The 18187-nt window shown below is 34.7% G+C and overlaps 1 protein-coding gene across 6 annotated transcripts in view; it reads left to right on the top strand.

Moving 5' to 3' along the window:
• Positions 1 to 18187, top strand: part of LOC121727870 (T-box transcription factor TBX3) — a 106843-nt gene that overhangs the window by 34196 nt on the left and 54460 nt on the right. The window lies entirely within an intron of this gene.

Genomic DNA, 18187 nt, shown 5'->3' with positions numbered 1-18187 from the left:
GGAGTAAAAAGATCTACCAAAACCGTATGTGAGTACTTAGCATTAGCCTAGTCTTAGTTAAAACTCTAAAAATATTTTAATCATTAGTGAGAATACGTATTAGTTAAGCCTAGAAAACCTGACTTTGAAGTCTACAAAAGTAGTCTATAAAGTCAGATTTTCTGGACTAGCTAGACTATGATTATTTTTATAAGACAATAATTATTCATTTTTTAAACATTTTTTGTAGCTGTGCCTATTTTAAGAGTTGCGTAGGCCAATAAAATTGTTCGGTAAGGTACTACAGACTACTCTCTATAATTTTTATGATTCGTCTGTCATATTCGATGTCATTATTGCTTGAACGAAATTCTGTTAAGAAGTAGGATTTAAAATCAACTTTAAAAAAATCCTAATGTCATCTAGTTACATTTGTGAACCAATTAGATAGTGAAAAAGTAACCTTGTTAAAAAAAATGGAAATTTAAAATTTTATCAAGATGTGTGAATATTAATTAGTAAATAATTCGAATATTAAAAAGGTATATATTATTTTTAATTAATTTTCAATATCGGTAGAAAAAAGTAGAAACGATTTAGATAAGGATGACATCCTGTGTATATTTTAACGCCAAATTTGAATATTTAATCCGAATGTGTCGTTTCCACATATTTTACTGTATAAAGTAAAATATGTGGAAACGACAAAAAAATTATCTATATCCGAACTGAGAATTATACATATGTAATTCTAATTTCTTGTACTGCCTTTTAATACCAACACTAGACTAGTTTTTCTGACTTGCAAAGAAAAAATAAAAAAAATTACTTAAGTCACTTTGCTTCTCAAATCTCACAACGCCGAATAGGATGTCATTGCGATTCCGCGCAGAGCGAACGTCCGCGGGAAAACAGTTCAAAGAAAATTTACGATGTTTTTAGTTACAGTCAAATAAAATACTTTAGTTCAAGTTTTATTTGTTACTTAAATTGTTTTTGCGTCACCGTACAGGATATTTCGACTTTTATAAGAGTTGTAAACTGTTTTTAATACTTCTGAAAAGCGATTATATTTTATGTGTGTAATAAACCTAAAAACTTGCTTTAACTGCATAAGTAGATATCTATTCGAGGATAATAACTTAAAAAATAATGCAAGTGGGTTAGCAAATTATTAATTTTAACTTAATCTTGAATAATTATTTCAAAACTGAAAATATTTACATAATTTACAATAGTTAAGTTTACACCTACGTTTACACAGTGTTTTCTTTTTCTGTCGTCCGATAATAAATACATTTTGTAACCTATTATGAGCTGACAGCTCAGTGATTGGTGATCAAATTTTGCAAACTTAATAATTAAATTTGGAGAAAAACAAAACCTACAATTATGCCATCAGAAAAAAGTTTGTGTTGATTTATCTATTCCTAATATATCATGTAACGAAGCTCGCGCATAACCAACAAAGAAATGTTTACAACAAAAAAATCGAAGGTAGCCGATGTTTTTGTGGGCAAAAAAATGTGGTTTATATTGTAATTAAAAGGGCCCCACTGCGGCCCAAGTGTACCCTGTGTCGTCGGGCCCCTGAGCCCCTGTCATCGGCCCCGGGAGTCTTTTGTGAATGATAATAATTATACTTATTTGCTTTTCACCGTTTTGTCGATGCGCTATCTTGATCATTGATTAGAAACCATTTTATGGGTAATCGTATTAACTTTTTTATGCTTTCTTTTTCTACGTTTTTTGTCAACAGTTTGTTGTACGAGCCGTGTTGCTTTAATTGTTATTAATTTTTATGTATTTCGACACTTAGCTTATTCATATATATCACTTCAATTATCGTATAATTTACACTATTTTTTACTAAAAAGCTACTGAGACAATTTAATGTATAATATTATGCTGATAAGACAAAAGTACTTAATACCCAATAAATCGTGATCGAAGCTTTTAGCAAAACGGTGGCATATTTATATCTAATATTAACATATAAAGTACCAGTAACGTGATATTATAGGATCGAACCCGCGACCGCGAACCAAACCGTTAGTCAGTAGCTCTTATACATAATTCATTTCCGACATAAATAAATAAATTTAGTGAAATTAGGAACGAGTTCTATGTGCTCTTAATGTGTGAAATGACTCCCTAATTATTTAAACCCCAGGTCAGAGCCTAACCGGTATCTTAAAACGTGTATTTAATTACTTCAGTTTATTATTATGAATTAAAACCTTACAAACAAATATCACTTTATACGGTGAGGCTTCGATGTAGAATATAAGCTTATCTCGATGTGTTTGTGTTTTGTCGTTTAGTCATGTCTAAAGAAAATCTGGGTGCACGGCAGTGCACCCGCCGAGACGAGCCAAACGAAGCGCATGCCTACCTTTTCTCGAAGTGTTTCGTCGTTTTTTTAACCTTCATAGAGTTGGTATCCGATGTACCAGATATAATATAGTTCATATTCTCAGGATATGATGTCAATTGCAGTCTAATTAAAAATATTAATATATATAATCTATACGTGGGAGAGCGTTGCTTCGGAACGAATGGGCCGGCTCGACCGGAGAAATACCACGTTCTCACAGAAAACCGACGTGAAACAGCGCTTGCGCTGTGTTTCGCCGAGTGAGTGAGTTTACCGGAGGCCCAATCCCCTACCCTATTACCTTCCCTACCCTCCCCTATTTCCTCTTAAAAGGCCGGCAACGCACCTGCAGCTCTTCTGATGCTGCGAGTGTCCATGGGTGACGGAAGTTGCTTTCCATCAGGTGACCCGTTTGCTCGTTTGCCCCCTTATTTAATTTAAAAAAAATACAAAGTCTCAATTGAATAGCTCTTATATTATATCTTATATATTTCATCTCTGACACACTGATGATCATCAAAATGTTTGGCTACTTCCTGAAGTGCTAGAAAGCTGAAATTTGGTATGTAATCTAAGTTTAGTATACAACCAACAAAAAAATTCATAAACTTATAACTTTCGCCCCCATCCCCTTAAATGGGGATCATCCCCTAGTAAATATGTATGGTTCGGCTGTTTCGTTACTAACTTCAGATCAGAAATTAAATATTCGCATCCGACATCACTTCCGCAACGGAAGCGAAACGGCGATGCCATACATATTTGCTAGTATGTAGAATTTGTTTAAGTTAGGGTCAGTAGAGTTAGGCCATGTAGATTGAGAAGCTTGGCTCATATCTTTTTCACAGGGTAAACCTTATGTGATCGTCTCGGCAACATTTTACAAGAAATGTTTTGGTGGGATTATTATTTGTGTACAGTAAATTAAAATATAAAGTATGTATATAAATGCCTAAACACTATTTCAATAACAGTTTTGCTCTATTTTCATGCAAAATTTTGTCTAAATTTTAGTAGTTTTTGAGTGCAGAAGTAACAATCATTGGCATACCTACAAACTTTAGAGTCTAAAGTTTAGACTCTATTATCTCTTGAAGAATAATAATATTGCATAGTGGGCTGAGATGCTGAATCTATGTATTCAACATCGCTGCGCTGGGACTGGTAGGTGGTACTTGGTAGGCAGGTGCGTTGGCCGGGAATCGAAGTGGCTCCACATCATAAAACTCATATTATCATGAAGACCACGATTAATTACGTATTAATGCTAATTTTTATTTTGTTTTGGTATTCGCCTACGCAGCGCCAAAGAGGTTTTTACGTCGTGAGAAATCAAACGTTGACTCCTAACTTAAGTACATTAAAGTTCATGTTTGGAATCTTTGTCCCTCCCATATTAATATAACGTATATTTATAATTAACGCGATTCCTTCTTCGTTAAAAAAATTGAGGTCCAGAAGTCACAATAAATTGTAATTGAAATAATTTATTAAATCAAGTTACATAGACTCATTTGTTATTAAAGGCTTATAAATTATGTTAGTAAAATTATCTTTATAAGTTTAAATAAATAATAATACCTATTTTGACTACATACTACATGTAATGCTTGCTGGTTTTACTTTTTTTCCAGGGTAAAAAGAGAAAAGTACGCTTAGCTGTTTTTACTTTAGCGACACGAAAAAAATAATTGGGCTAACTACAACAATATTTACATCGATTTCTAAGAACTAGACACTCAAATTGCTCGTACCTTTATCCTGGCGATGTTGATTACCTGTAAAATCAATACATATTAAGTCATTAGGTAAGGAAGTCGAGGGCTGCGGCTACTGAAGCCTGCACGAGAGGCCGAGGGCGCAGGGCGAAGGGATTCCTGAACTATTTTTATTGATGAGTGAAGCCTGAGGGGCTCTTAATTGGCACTTGACATGTCGTTATCATCCGTACGCCGAACGCGTAAGCCAATTTCTAAACAATTCTAGAAAAATCGAAATAATCTGCAGCTAAAACTCGATGCTGCTGAACAACATGCATGTAGTTTTTTTTAACGTCAGCCAGGCTGGCATCGGAGCGAAATCAATGGCAAACCCTGGGGGAGGCCTTTGCCCACAGCCCAGCAGTAGGACATTATAATATGCTAAAAAAATGTCTCAAAAAACTAGTTTTTAATCATAAAACTGCCAAAAAAGTAGTATAAAAACGACTAATAATCGTATATATTTAAACGAGCAATTCTTGTATACAGTGTGTAACAAAAATAAGTGATAATACTTTAGAGTGTGTACGTGTTCCTTGTAGAGAGTTCACTGTGAAAGTAGCAGCTCTGAAAGACGATTTTTTTTCACTTTTGTATGGGCAAGGGCCCGAGCGTCACGAGTTTCCCCATACAAAAGTGAAAAAAAAATTGGTCTTTCAATGCTGCTACTTTCACAGTGAACTCTCTACAAGGAACACGTACACACCCTAAAGTATTATCACTTATTTTTGCTACATCCTGTATATATACCTACATAATAAGAATCTCGGAATCGGCTCCAACGATTTTCATGAAATTTAGTTTAATGGGGTTTCGGGGGCGATAAATCGATCTAGCTAGGAATCATTTTTAGAAAATGTCATTTTATTCGTGTTTTATCGAATACCGAGCAAAGCTCGGCCAAATAGCTAGTGATTATTAATATACACTAATATAGAACCTGGGGGAGGCCTTTGCCCAGCAGTAGGACAGCATAGCCTAATTAAAAAATATATATCTAAACAATATTGCTACAAAAAATCGTCCTGGATGGTCCGATTAAAAAAAGCTACCGATCATAGCTACATGTTACACATGGACGGGTTTACCACAGATCTGGAGATAACCTTTTTTTTACTAAAGGCACCCGTTACTAGGGTTCTCGAGGTGATCTCTTTTTAGCGGTTCAAAACAAAGAGGGTTAGGAGCTTTTAGAAAGCGCTACCTGATAAAGAAAAGGTTGAATTGCTTATCAATGGTATAGAAAGCGTATAACCTAGCGACTCGTTATTTAGTTTTAATTAAAAATGAAACAAAGTTGATTGTTTACTAAACTTAAGAACGACTTAGTGCTAAACTAGCCACTAGGTATATTTAATTATTTTTTTGACTGAATCAACTGTTATAGGTAATCTATAGTCCGTGCTGAAACTTGAGACTTAGATTTAAGAATTGTCATGTAATCTAAGCATCATTTTAGATCCTTATCCAATTATTAAAAACAATATAAAATGACGGAACCCTCCCATCGCCTTGGAACTCGCGGCTGGCGCGTTTTTTGGTGTCAGGTCTTTTGTCTTTGACGAGGGGTAATTGAAATAACGTGCGGCATTCCGATAACAGCTGACGGGACCAAACGTATTTATTATCACGAATATCTGCTATTAGCATAAGGCTGCGTAGAGACTTAGCGACGTGAGAGACTAGAGCCCTGTTACACCTACCGAGTAGTGTGGCCAGACAGTGGTCTCAAAAATATCGGCCAATCAAATTGTCTGTTTGCACTGTAGGTACTCGGTAGATGTAATCCAGGTCTTAAAAAACGACGTAGAGAGATGTGACGAAAAAATCAGCTAAATGCACATAGCTCTAATAGAAAAAAAAATACTGCAATGTTATCACGCTCGCGCTAGATGCAGCAACAGCACAGACAGTAAAAAATAAGTTTCGTTCAACGTTTGACAACGTTTCATATTCTGATATGACGTGTGCAGCATATGTCGGATTTTAATCGAATTATTTACTGTATGCGCTAGTAGCGCCCTCTGTGCTATTGCGTAATATTCCCTTTTACGAAATGAGGCAGTTAATTTGGTCTATAAAACACGAAAAGAGAAAATATGTTGTGTGTTTCGTGCGTGCAAAGTAACGTGACGCCGCGTAATTGACAAGATACGATTAGGAAATAAATAAACAAATAGAGAAGACTAGATCACCGTTGCGCCAAAACTCGTTTATAGCGTGGGAACCGTACATTTTTCCAGCATAAAAAGTATCCTACGAGTATGTCCTTTACCGGGACTCAAAGTACCTATCTCCATACCGAATTTCAGTAAAATCAGTTTAGGGGTTTCGGCGTGAAGAGCTAACGGACACACAGATTCACTTTCGCATTATACCTAAATAATAGTATGGATATTACTTGTTGAGACAATGGCAAGTGAACAAAAAGTTCTATATCGGTCAGTATGAACGGACCTTTAACAGGAATGTTTATTAACATAATATTCACATACATATAAAATTTATTCGCGCTTGTGCGTATAATTGTTAAGAAACTGTTTGTCTGAATGCCGTTTGTATGTTAAAAGATTCCTCTAATCTAAATTTTTAATCTAAGTAATTTGGTAGCATCGTAGATAAATGATAATGGGTTCTATTTTTTTTGTTATATTATTTCATCAAAGAATAAGCAATAAATTAGCTGTGGCTAATTTATATTTCCACACTTTTTCATTACTTTTATACAGGGTATTTATAATAGAAATAAAGAAGAAAAAATAAACTCAAGTTTATTTTTTCTTCTTTATTTCTGAAATACGTGCATATTGCCTGTTTGTGTCATAGAGCAAACAAGTAATTTAGCTCTGGTGCTCTATTTTCATTATCAACTTAAATTTTTTTTTTTTTTTTACATTTCGTAATGACTAAATATTAGATCCTTATTAACGCTTCAACTCTGAGAACAATAGATTTCCAAGAATCCGCGATCGCAGGAAAAGTAGTTAGCCGTTTTTACCGCTTCGTTTGTTAAGAGTGTTAAGACTAAATTACTGCACTATATTACTACTATATTATTAGATTTAGTATCTCTATCTTCTTTAGTTCATTTTTGCCACGTTACAGGTTAAAAACACTTCTTTATTGACTTTATCAAAAGTCATCACTTATCAGTAACAAATTGTGGACAGTTCGTAAGGCCGCGAACACACCGATCGTATCTTGAGAAATTGACGTTTCTGACACCGAACAAAAAACGGACATATCTACCATCTACCTGTTGGACACGTTTTTTGTATCATCCGTTTTTTGTCAAAAAATAATAACAAAAATTAAACACGCTTTATGATTGTTTATGGTTTGATGTGTAGCATTTAGATTAGTTTTGACTTTTGAGAAGTACCTAGTTAACGGGTTATTAATAAGTTCTAGATGCGCCAAAGTTTGTTTGTCGCGTGAGACCCGTACCTACATTTTTTTCGGGATAAAAAGTATCCTATGTAATTTCCCGGGAATCAAAGTATCTTCATACCACACTTCTGCAAAATAGGCTCTTTGGCGTAAATCGTGAAGAGGTGAGAGACAGATCAGACAGACCCATATTTTAAAATAATAGTAGGTAGGTACCAGATTCTGAAGCATCTAGATTCTAGGCGCTCTAGATATTATGATCTAACAATAGTTATTCTAATAATAATAAAATGAAAGTACTTTATCTTCTTTAAGACAGAGGAAAAACCGGTTCAGTTTTGGATGGTGATGATGATGGAAGAATTAACGGTAACTAATTAAAGGTCAGGCTGTATGGCGGCAATCGGCGATATTTACAGCTCTGATGGTTTTATGACGACCATAGGAGATAATTGGCGTGTCAATGTTTTAGAGTTCCTCAAATTTTGGTAAAATGAGCCATGAATTTCCAAAGTCTTATAAGCTTGTTGTTTGAAAAGTTACAAAAAATTATTTAAAAAGATTTCAACGGACGTTAAAATTCGAATTTGTAAAACATAATTTAATAACTTTACTACATGGTGTGATAGTAGTGATGGTACTAAGATTAGGTGACATCAAATATTTTTGGGTAGCTTATATTATGTAGTTTCGTACTAACTTAACAGTAAAATAAAGAATCATAATATTTAAGAAGAAATACTTCAGAGCTGTTATACAATATTTTATCATTGACTGTAAAGCGACAACGTATAATACTAGAAAAAGAAAAACAAAGAAAATACTTTTTTGTAAGATCTTTAATAGTATCAACATTAAAGCATAATTATAATATTTTAAATTATATTAACAAGAACCCATGCTATAAAGGCCGGCGTGCACTTGACCAGCAACGTCGCCGCTGGACCGGCTTTTATTGCGGCGCTGAAATACTAATTTATGTTCCATATTCATCCTTTATTAGGTCCTTTATAATAAACCGCTATAAAACTTTAGTGAATTTTAATGGTATTATTTGCTAACAAATCAGTCGACTCTAAAGTTGCCATGGTATCTACGGAATGCATTTATTAGAACCTCGAATATGTTTGCATAGTAAGGCCCGTATAAATAGTTGGCTCTTACCACTAAGAGCTCGCTTAAAACGTGTTTCAAGCTGCTATCCTTATTAATAAACCTCACTTGAGTACAGCTTGTAAGTGCCTTTGATCAAGCGAGTGGGCAACGTATTAATAAACCAAATCTTGCACTCAACTTTACTTGTCAAACTGACGCTTGAGCGCGCAACTATTCTTCTACATCGACGGCCTTGGTAAGGCAGGTACAGTTCTTTAATTGAATCCGAATTTATCTTCAAGAAAGCAAGAATGTGTGTTATTAGTAGTCACTGTTGGACAAACCACGTATGTTGGCCTGAAACAAACAATAGGGTTAACAAATAATATCCCTTTGGACCATTTAAAAAGTATGTAAATAAAGAAACACAAAACATTATTACACACTACACAGCTTTCGGTAAAGTTATAAATAACTTAATACATGCTTAATACTTGTAAGTTCTAACGAAAAAACTTAAAGATTTTTACAAAGTTTTAACAATATTCTTCTTCTTCTTTAAAAATAACCTAGAAATAGACATATACTTGACACTTGACAGTGACAGCAGTCAGCTGTTGACTTCAACGCTTTCCGTTTGAACGTGTTTTATAAAATATGTTATAGAGTTTTTTCATTTAATTTAAACGAAAATGAGTTAGGATAATACAAAAATATCAAGGTTAATTACTTTTGGTAATTTGTGTTATAAATATGTGAGAAAATAAAGATAATATAGTAAAATTTTATTTTATTAATAAAATCGATTTTTAATCGTATAAACGAAACGTAACTCGCATGTGTAGAATAGGCTTTTATTATTTAGTTTATATTTAGTTGCTGATTTGGATTGTTAGTTGCTGATTTGGGGTGATTGAGTCGATATCAGGATATTAGTATCAACCGAAACGCTCCTGATGCTAAACTATTAATTAGATAACATCCTAAAGATATTGCTGATCAGTGTTTGAGAGGATATCAACCAACTAGCGTCTTGAGATGAATTTTGAAAGCCAACTATTTATACGGGCCTAAGAGATTTAAGATCGAGGCACGCTTCGCCTCTCGCCCCCTTGTTCTTAGGGTCAGTCCACATTGCAATGCGATGCGATCTGCGATACATTTTGAAACGGGTCATTCAAAATTGAACCCTATTTACACGAGCGATGCACATTAAGTTTTGCTGATCGCTGTTCCTGTTCCAATTTTGATTGGCTTGTTTAACGCATCGCCTTGCATCACGTTGCATTGTGAACTTAGTCAAACATTGATTTTTCTTCTTCTTTTAGCCGCTATTCACGCAAACACTCAGCCACTCAATTAGCCAATCATAATGGATGGAATGACGTCCGTCAGTCACAGCGACTTGGCTCAGCGCCAATTTCTTTGTGCCAAATCAGATCTTGGCCTCAGTCTCAGATTCTTAACACGATTCAACCAGGGTTCACCTGATGCGGAAGCGAGATAGGGATATGCATTTGAATGAGATAGAAGAAGCGTTTTAACTTAATTAAAATATGCAGTAGCAACGAAATTCCATGTATAAAAAATGATAGTCATTCGGTCTTGTACAGAACAATATGATATAGTTAAACTCCCTGTGGTTTTATTTCTTTCATGTATTTTAAGTGTTCCAAAATGTAGGATAAATCGGTACTTAGATGCAGTAAAAATAGTTTAACTAAGTTTATCATAAATTATAACTAAACTATTTTGGAAAATATCTGACGTCCAGCTGTGAGTTGCAACTGGTGGCAAACAGAAAAATTACATTAAAAATTGAAAAAAGAACCTCCTTTCTTTGAAAGTCGGTTAGAAAGGAACTAACGAATTCTCTCGCTAACTTCACTTCTCTAACTATAGTTAGTGTAGTGAATTAAGCGAGAGAGGGAAAGATTTCTATGTTTTCATCACATAAGAAAACATAGAAATCCTTAGAAACCACTGTTGCTCTTGACATAGAAGATTCCACCCACCATAGCCTTCAACGCCCCATGTTATGCCGTAATTGAGATAATCGAGACAGCAGCACAATGCACCGGGGGGGTGTACTCTGAGGTTGCGATCGAAAAGCGCCGTCCGCTTTAATTGTGAGCGGCTAATCCGCAGCCGGCGTCTTTCGAGCGGCTAATTCATTTCAAGTAGCCCATTGTGCGTCTTCAGCCCGTGAACACAGCTGCATTGTGGAAAAAAGTTGCGCATCCATATGAATAATATGGAGTAGGGGCAAAGCTGATATCTTATTAATTGAGAGCTGAGACTTTATTTGCAGGGAAAAAGGAAGCATTGCACGAATTAAATAAAAAATACGTGCGGCACTCGGGGACTGTCGCGGTAAAGCTATTCCATAGTATTTTTTTATCAATTCATGCAATTATAATTCGCATGCATCTAGTCGCATGCACACAAACACCGTGCCGAAGTCTGGCAACGTCGAACTCGCTGTGCCGGTCGGAGTCAAAAAAAGTCAAAGTAGATACAGCTACATCTACACTACTATTATAAAGAGGAAAGATTTGATTTTTTGTTTGTTTGTTTGTTTGTTTGTTTGTTTGTTTGAGTCGAATAGGCTCCGAAACTACTGGACCGATTTGAAAAATTCTTTTACCATTGGAATCCTGCATTATTTCTGCTGAACATAGGCTAATTTTTATTTTGGAAAAATATAAGGTTCCGTAAGATATTTGGGATTTTCGGACGCAAGGTTTAAAAAATCAACCAGAAAAGTTACTTATTTTGCGTACGCTGCCTAAACTATAAAAGATAGAGGCATAAAATGTTCTAAGTAATTATAGATCTTTTAAATATCTACAAAAAAGTCCGCGACACACTATACCTATCTATGTTGAGTGAGGCACAATAACCATTTTTTTATTAAAAAATCTAGAATTTTTTTTGGACTATATTTAAATGCGTTTATTTAAATCATGCTATTGACCCTTATCAAAATAAATTATTTCATCACTAAGTACAGTTAATGTAGATAATATTTGGTCTTTGAATGATTAAAATTGGACGTTTGGTTTTAATGTTATGGCGAAATTAAAATATTACGATTTCTGCTGCACGTTGCGAATTGGGCGTCAAGGCGCGATGCGCGGGTGTGCGTGCGGTAGGGGAGAGATTTAATTATCAGTGCCACAGACTCGCCCGGAGAGTCCACGTAAATATTACCTCGATCGTGGGAATCGCAGACACAATAGATTTTCAATAGTTATGCGACAGCCGGGTGCTGCTTTATTGATTTGATATAGACTATCGTGCTTCATTATTATAATCCTAATTTCAAAAAAGCTTTAAAAGTTATGACTACGAAAGTAATATTTTTAGAACTTTTTAAAATAAGTTTTGAATGACTATTATTTTTGATTGCTATTATAATTAATTAATTTCTTTAACTATAAATCTCCAATAGCGGCAGCCGGCTGCCAGCATAACAATTGAAGATCTATTGTGTCTGCGATACCCACGATGCCGATGCACGATGGAAGTATTAATGCATATTTTTTAATCCACACTATTTCTGCTGAATATAGGCTATATTTAATGAGAGAAAAAAGGGAGGTATTAAGTGTTAATAATTGTGTGAAAAATCTACCAAAATATTCCTTCTTGCTTATGCTTTATAAATTATAGACTATACTTACTTATCGCAAAGTGATGTACTATAGTCTTATAGTTCTGCAGGTAAGGATAAAATAATCAAACATAACACTTAAAATATAAAAATATAAAAAAAAATACAATAAAAATGTGTTATATGTACATAATAATTATAATATAGTAGTTGCAGGCTAAATAATGTAAACTATTTTTATGTTCTGCTTAACTTAAAGATTGACTACCTTTATTTAAAAAAAATAATTTAAAAACCAATGTCCACCCGTGCGAAGCCGGGCCGGGCCGCTAGTAATAAATAAATAAATAAATAAAAATATAATATATAAAAATATAATCAATGTAATATGGAATGTAGGTAATATAAGAATCTTGACCGTCACACTCGTTAGATGCTCGACCCGTCGAAATTGGCACTCGTCGCCCCTGTGCGAAATTCTCGAGTGCGGAAACTTTCTTACATTCGGTGCGGGTTCGATAAATAAATAGCTATTGAGACATAAAGGGCCAGCAAACCGGTGCGCTCGGTCGAGCAGGAAAGGGCATATGCCGTAATTTATATACAGTTATTGATCAAAAGGTGATGTCCTTTGGGAGGCATCGGAGCATCTCTGCGAGCGCCGAGGCCCTCACAAATTGTTCTCTATTAAGCGGGGGCGATAAAATCTCGAACTCCATCTCGGTCTCACCCGTTCGATAATGGATTATAATTATTTCATTGCGTCCGCTTTCGTAATAGGGGCTCAGGTATTGTTTCACGCTCCAAGGATTTGGCTTTGATTCGATAAGGACAGGAATTAGGAAGGTATTGTAGACGATATTCATAATTTTCAAGCTCTCTTTTTTATTTTTTTATTCTTCTCTACACCCCCTTAATCCATCTTTTAAGCGACTACTAAAAACTACTGGACCATCTACTTCTAAACATAATCATTCTTTTGTAGAGCTTCTTAATATGGGATAGAGGCCTGGTGTCCTGAAATACAGGCTCACGCCCAGTTTAGGCACCAGTCTCTCACATGAAACCGACCGATAATGTGCTATTTGTCGAGCTATTTGTGTCTATAATTATACAACTTTATCTACAATTATCTATAATCATACTACCTTGTGTCTATAATTATGTACGGTCTACTTTCTGTCTTTTAATATTATGTGGTGAGAAATAAATAAATTATTATTATTATTACTAAAAAGGTGGTTCCATTTTCGGCTGTATAATTATTTATTGTATAATCTTGTACAGTCAACGATGAAACAAACTTACAAATAAAGCTGCACTATACTCCACTCGGGTGTCGCTAGCGGGCATTGACTACCTGTCAAAAACTTGTCATTTTCCATATAAAACCACGATTGACGATATCTGTCACTTCATTGTCAATCGCGGTTTATATGGAAAATGACAAGTACTTGACAGGGAGTCGATGACCGCTAGCGACAAGTTAGCCCGAGTGGAGTTACAGAAAATACAAGAATAAAAATAATCAAAAAACTAAAACCGTTCCAATGTCAAATGTTTTTTTTTTTACAAAGAGTACGCTTATTAAGTGAAGGCTTTATCTGCTGTCTGCCATAGATGAGCTATACAGATCTATCGAGGTGTAAAGTTTTATCCTGTTGCGTTCTTGACTGTGGCGAATTGAGATAATACGTTTTTTCATCGCTACCATAAGCGCCAGTTGCAAAAGTTTCCAAATTTTTTCGTAAGGTTCGCTTTCAAGTTGGTTTTGTTCGTAATTTTGTATTATTTGTTGTTTCTTGTATATTTTCTTGTACTGTTGTATAATAAGTATTAGCATTCATTGTAACTAGTCAAGAGACAAAAATGATGATTTAATAATGAAGACTATAAACATACAATACGAGCCAGGTTGGCCTACGGCTGCGTTGAATCGAGAGGATTAAAAGACTTTGGGCTTTGCCCAGCAGAGGGGCAGCATGGGCTCTTAAGAAAAACATACCTTGTTGTCAAAAACAAGCATTTAATTTGTAAGTATGTCTAAATTCTACCTTACTCTATGTCATAGTGTTTATTCACTTACCCTATTGTTTTTTTCTTGCTAACCGACTAACTATTCGGTATGTAGGTGTAATAACAATAAATAAACAGTGCTATAACAATTTGCTTCCAGTATTACGTCCAAATATGGTCACGTTTCTTAAGCGCAGATAACGGTCCTAACATATTCCTCACACCTGCTGAACGGAATAAAATTAGCTACCACATAATATTATTACTAGATATTAATTATCTTGTTATTGTTTAAAGGAATAAATCTACAGCACCCGATTTTGAACTCAAACACGGCGGGGCTAGTGTGGAAATCGTTTGCGAGGGATTTTTTTTATTGATTAAATTGGATAGTCGTAGAATTACAAATTTTGACATTAGCGAAACAGCGTGGTCGACGGCTTGTATCAGCCGGCTATACACGAGGATAGAAAAGTATAGAAAGAGCATAGAGAGCCACCAAAAGAACATCTCTTACTTATTTTGTGATAAAATTTCACTTAAATTTTGCCTGGACTATCTTTATTTTCCTAAAAATAGAGTTGCAGTTAAATTTTGAGTAAGAATTTAAGTTTTTCCCTTGACTAAATATACTTCATTAAAGAAGGTTTCAAATGTAAGATGCTATTAACAATTATTACAATAAGTATTGAGTACTATCTATTAACTACGCCATTAAAAGATGTCACAGCACAACATTCTAAGAGCTTTTTATTTTTTAATTATTCCACAGAACCATAGAACAGTAGTGAAGCAGTAGGACCAGAATGCAAATGTCCCAATGAGTTACTGGTACACCAATAAAACTGTCATTTTAACGTGTCTCTTGCGACACCAAGATTAATTATTTGGATTTATTAAAAAATGGGACAATATTGTACAGATAAATTGTTTTGGAAATATAGTGTCAAGCGGATTAGTTAATGATGGTAGTTCTTTGATAAAATTTTGCAGCCATTTTTTGATTCTAATTTCAAATTTCTTTTTTTAAATTTCCAAATAACTCGAGTAACATCCAAAATTTGATAAGCCACAACTTGAAGAGTTCTGACTTCTGAGTAAAATAAATAAGGGTGTTTCGGACTGTGAAAAAATTATAACGGTGTCCTTAGATCTGTCAAGTGCGAAGGGCAAATATTAGCAATGTCTTGGACATGAAAGCACTTAAGTGAGGGCGATCCAAAACACAAACACATATTAAATACGCTACTCGTGTTTCTCGATTCGACTTGCGATCGAGAAATGTCGATGCAACAAATTCGAACAAAAAAGCAACGAAAAGAGTGCAGATGGTATTGTAAATAAGAGTTTTGCAACGAAGGTATATTTTAAACTAAACATAATTTAGTGATAGAGTAATTGCTTATTCGTCTGTTTTAATGGCTACCTGTAGTTCTGATAAGGATAATTATAATAATTACCTAATGACCGGACAGATTTTTTTACAAATCTCTGTAAATATAGGATCTTGGGAGAATCCACATTTCCTTCCTATTAATATTTAATTAGTACTTAATAAGGCTTAAACGAGCCTCTAGAAGTCTAGAAGGAACTTATTAACATATAAATGGACCAATTGACCTATGTACACCGTGAGATTATGTGGGCAAGAAACATAACGTCAGATAAACGTCATGTCAACGTCATCACCACGTGTTTGAGATCATCTGTGTCATCATCGAGACGTCATCGTGATAAAGAACAATTGATTGAAACAACTTCAAAAGAAATGTTTAATAAATAATTACCTGAGAGTCACACGGAACTTCGCTTGCGAAAAAAATCGTTTATGCATGGAAAAGTACATTTTGCTTGGGCATTAACTATTCTATGTCCTTGTTTGAGACTCAAGTATCTCAATACCTTAATATCTAAAGCTGTAAAATAGGTAACAAACAGACAGACACACATTTTTTATTTAGAATAATTCCATTATAAATAATATTACTACTCATCATTTTTTAGGGTTCCGTACCCAAAGGGTAAAAACGGGACCCTATTACTGAGACTTCGATGTCTGTTTGTCTGTCCGTCTGTCTGTTTGTCTCCAGGCTGTATATCTCAAGAACCGCTTATAGCTAGACTTCTGAAATTTTTACAGATTGTGTATTTGTGGTGCCGCTACAATAACAAAACTAAAAACAATATAAAGTTAATATTTAAGGGGGCTCCCATTTGTATGGGAGCAGAGAGTTTGTTGTCAAACGGGATTTTTTTTACCTTTTCGGCTCGTAATCCATAATGGTAATATGTAGACACTTGAAATTTTCACAAAATCTTTAATTATATGTATACTTTAATATTCATAATAAAAATTAAAATAAAATATAATTTCAGGGGGGCTCGGATACAAAAAAATATTTTTTCCATACTTTTGCTTTATATCGGTACGGAACCCTTCGTGCGCGAGTTTGACTCGCACTTGGCCGAAATCTACTAATCTAATCTTCGAGTTCGAGTTTTCTCGTGATACTCGTATGTTGAACGCGTAGAGTCAAATCTCGATACAAAAGTAACATTTGGTAGAGGCACCGAAGTGCATTTGATCGCAATCCGAGCCGCGGCAAATATTGACAGTGGCGTGGGAATGGCGGCGTGCAGGAAGATGTATCCCGGTTTGTTTGTCGTGGATGTTTGTTATTACATATTATATGACGCGTCAAGGTCCGATACTATCACTTACTGTCGGAACACAATAATCGAAAAATAAATGAAATAACGGATAAAATTTCCAGGAGCTCGACATTAACAGTATTTCATACCGCAGAAGTATCAGTCTGCTTTTTACAGCTGGACAAATACAGACTGTGCCTTATTAGGGTTCCGTACCCAAAGGGTAAAAACGGAACCCTATTACTAAGACTTCGTTGTCTGTCCGTCTGTCCGTCTCTGTCCTTAAATTGGTTCAGTAGTTTCTGAGTGTATTCGATGCGATATATTATAATTTATAATATAATAATATATAATATAATATCTATGGACGCTTCACACCACGTCAGTCTGGCCCCGTGCTAAGTACCTGCAGGACTTGTGTTACAGGTACCAGACAACGGAAATATATTTAATACTTTTATACTAAACATATATTTAAGATTTTTATTATATCATACACATATTTATACAATACTATTATTTATTAGTTTAAATTTAGAGCTTATATCTATTTTGAAACGTATTATTCAACAGAATGCTTAGCCTACATTTATCTTTACTTGGGCTATCATTAAAAATTATATTAACACCAAATTGGTATTACACCAGTCCTGTCCTATCGAAATTGATAACACGAAATATTAAAACGAAACAAAAAATTTGCTTCACATTTGAAAGTAATTGAGTGATTTTTTCGAAATAAGTACCTAACGAAGACTTTTACTAAAAATTGGTAGAAAATTTTTGATACTGTATAAGAAATGAAATATCATGGATTTGATGGAATGATGAAAATTGGCACATTTTTTAACGTCAACCTACAAACACTAATTCATGAAGAAATTCTAAATCCTAATTCCTAATCTTATTATTATGACATTTGATTGTGCATATAATCCGATGTCTAGTGATTACGTAAATAAATAAAAAAAACACGTTCGAAATTTAAACGTTAAGTAGTGATGCCACAGATTTTAGAAGTAAAGTGATGCGCTAAAGAACCTACCGCATCGCGAGTCGTGACCCAAATTCGATACCAATTCGCTCTCATTTTCTTAGAAATGTTCAATTTAGTTCTGAAGTAGTTATTATGAGTGATAGCGGGAAGTTACCCACTCGCCCAGATTACTCAATACCACTTACTGTCAACTCAATTGGGACTCTACATTTCAGAATTTGATGGAGGTGACTCTATCTTGGATATTTTTATACTAAGTTAAATAAACCGGCCAAGTGCGAGTTGGACTCGCCCATGAAGGGCAG

The sequence above is a fragment of the Aricia agestis genome, chromosome 6 (assembly GCF_905147365.1).
Source record: "Aricia agestis chromosome 6, ilAriAges1.1, whole genome shotgun sequence".
Classification (NCBI taxonomy): domain Eukaryota; kingdom Metazoa; phylum Arthropoda; class Insecta; order Lepidoptera; family Lycaenidae; genus Aricia; species Aricia agestis.
This window is presented reverse-complemented; position numbering and strand designations above follow the sequence as displayed.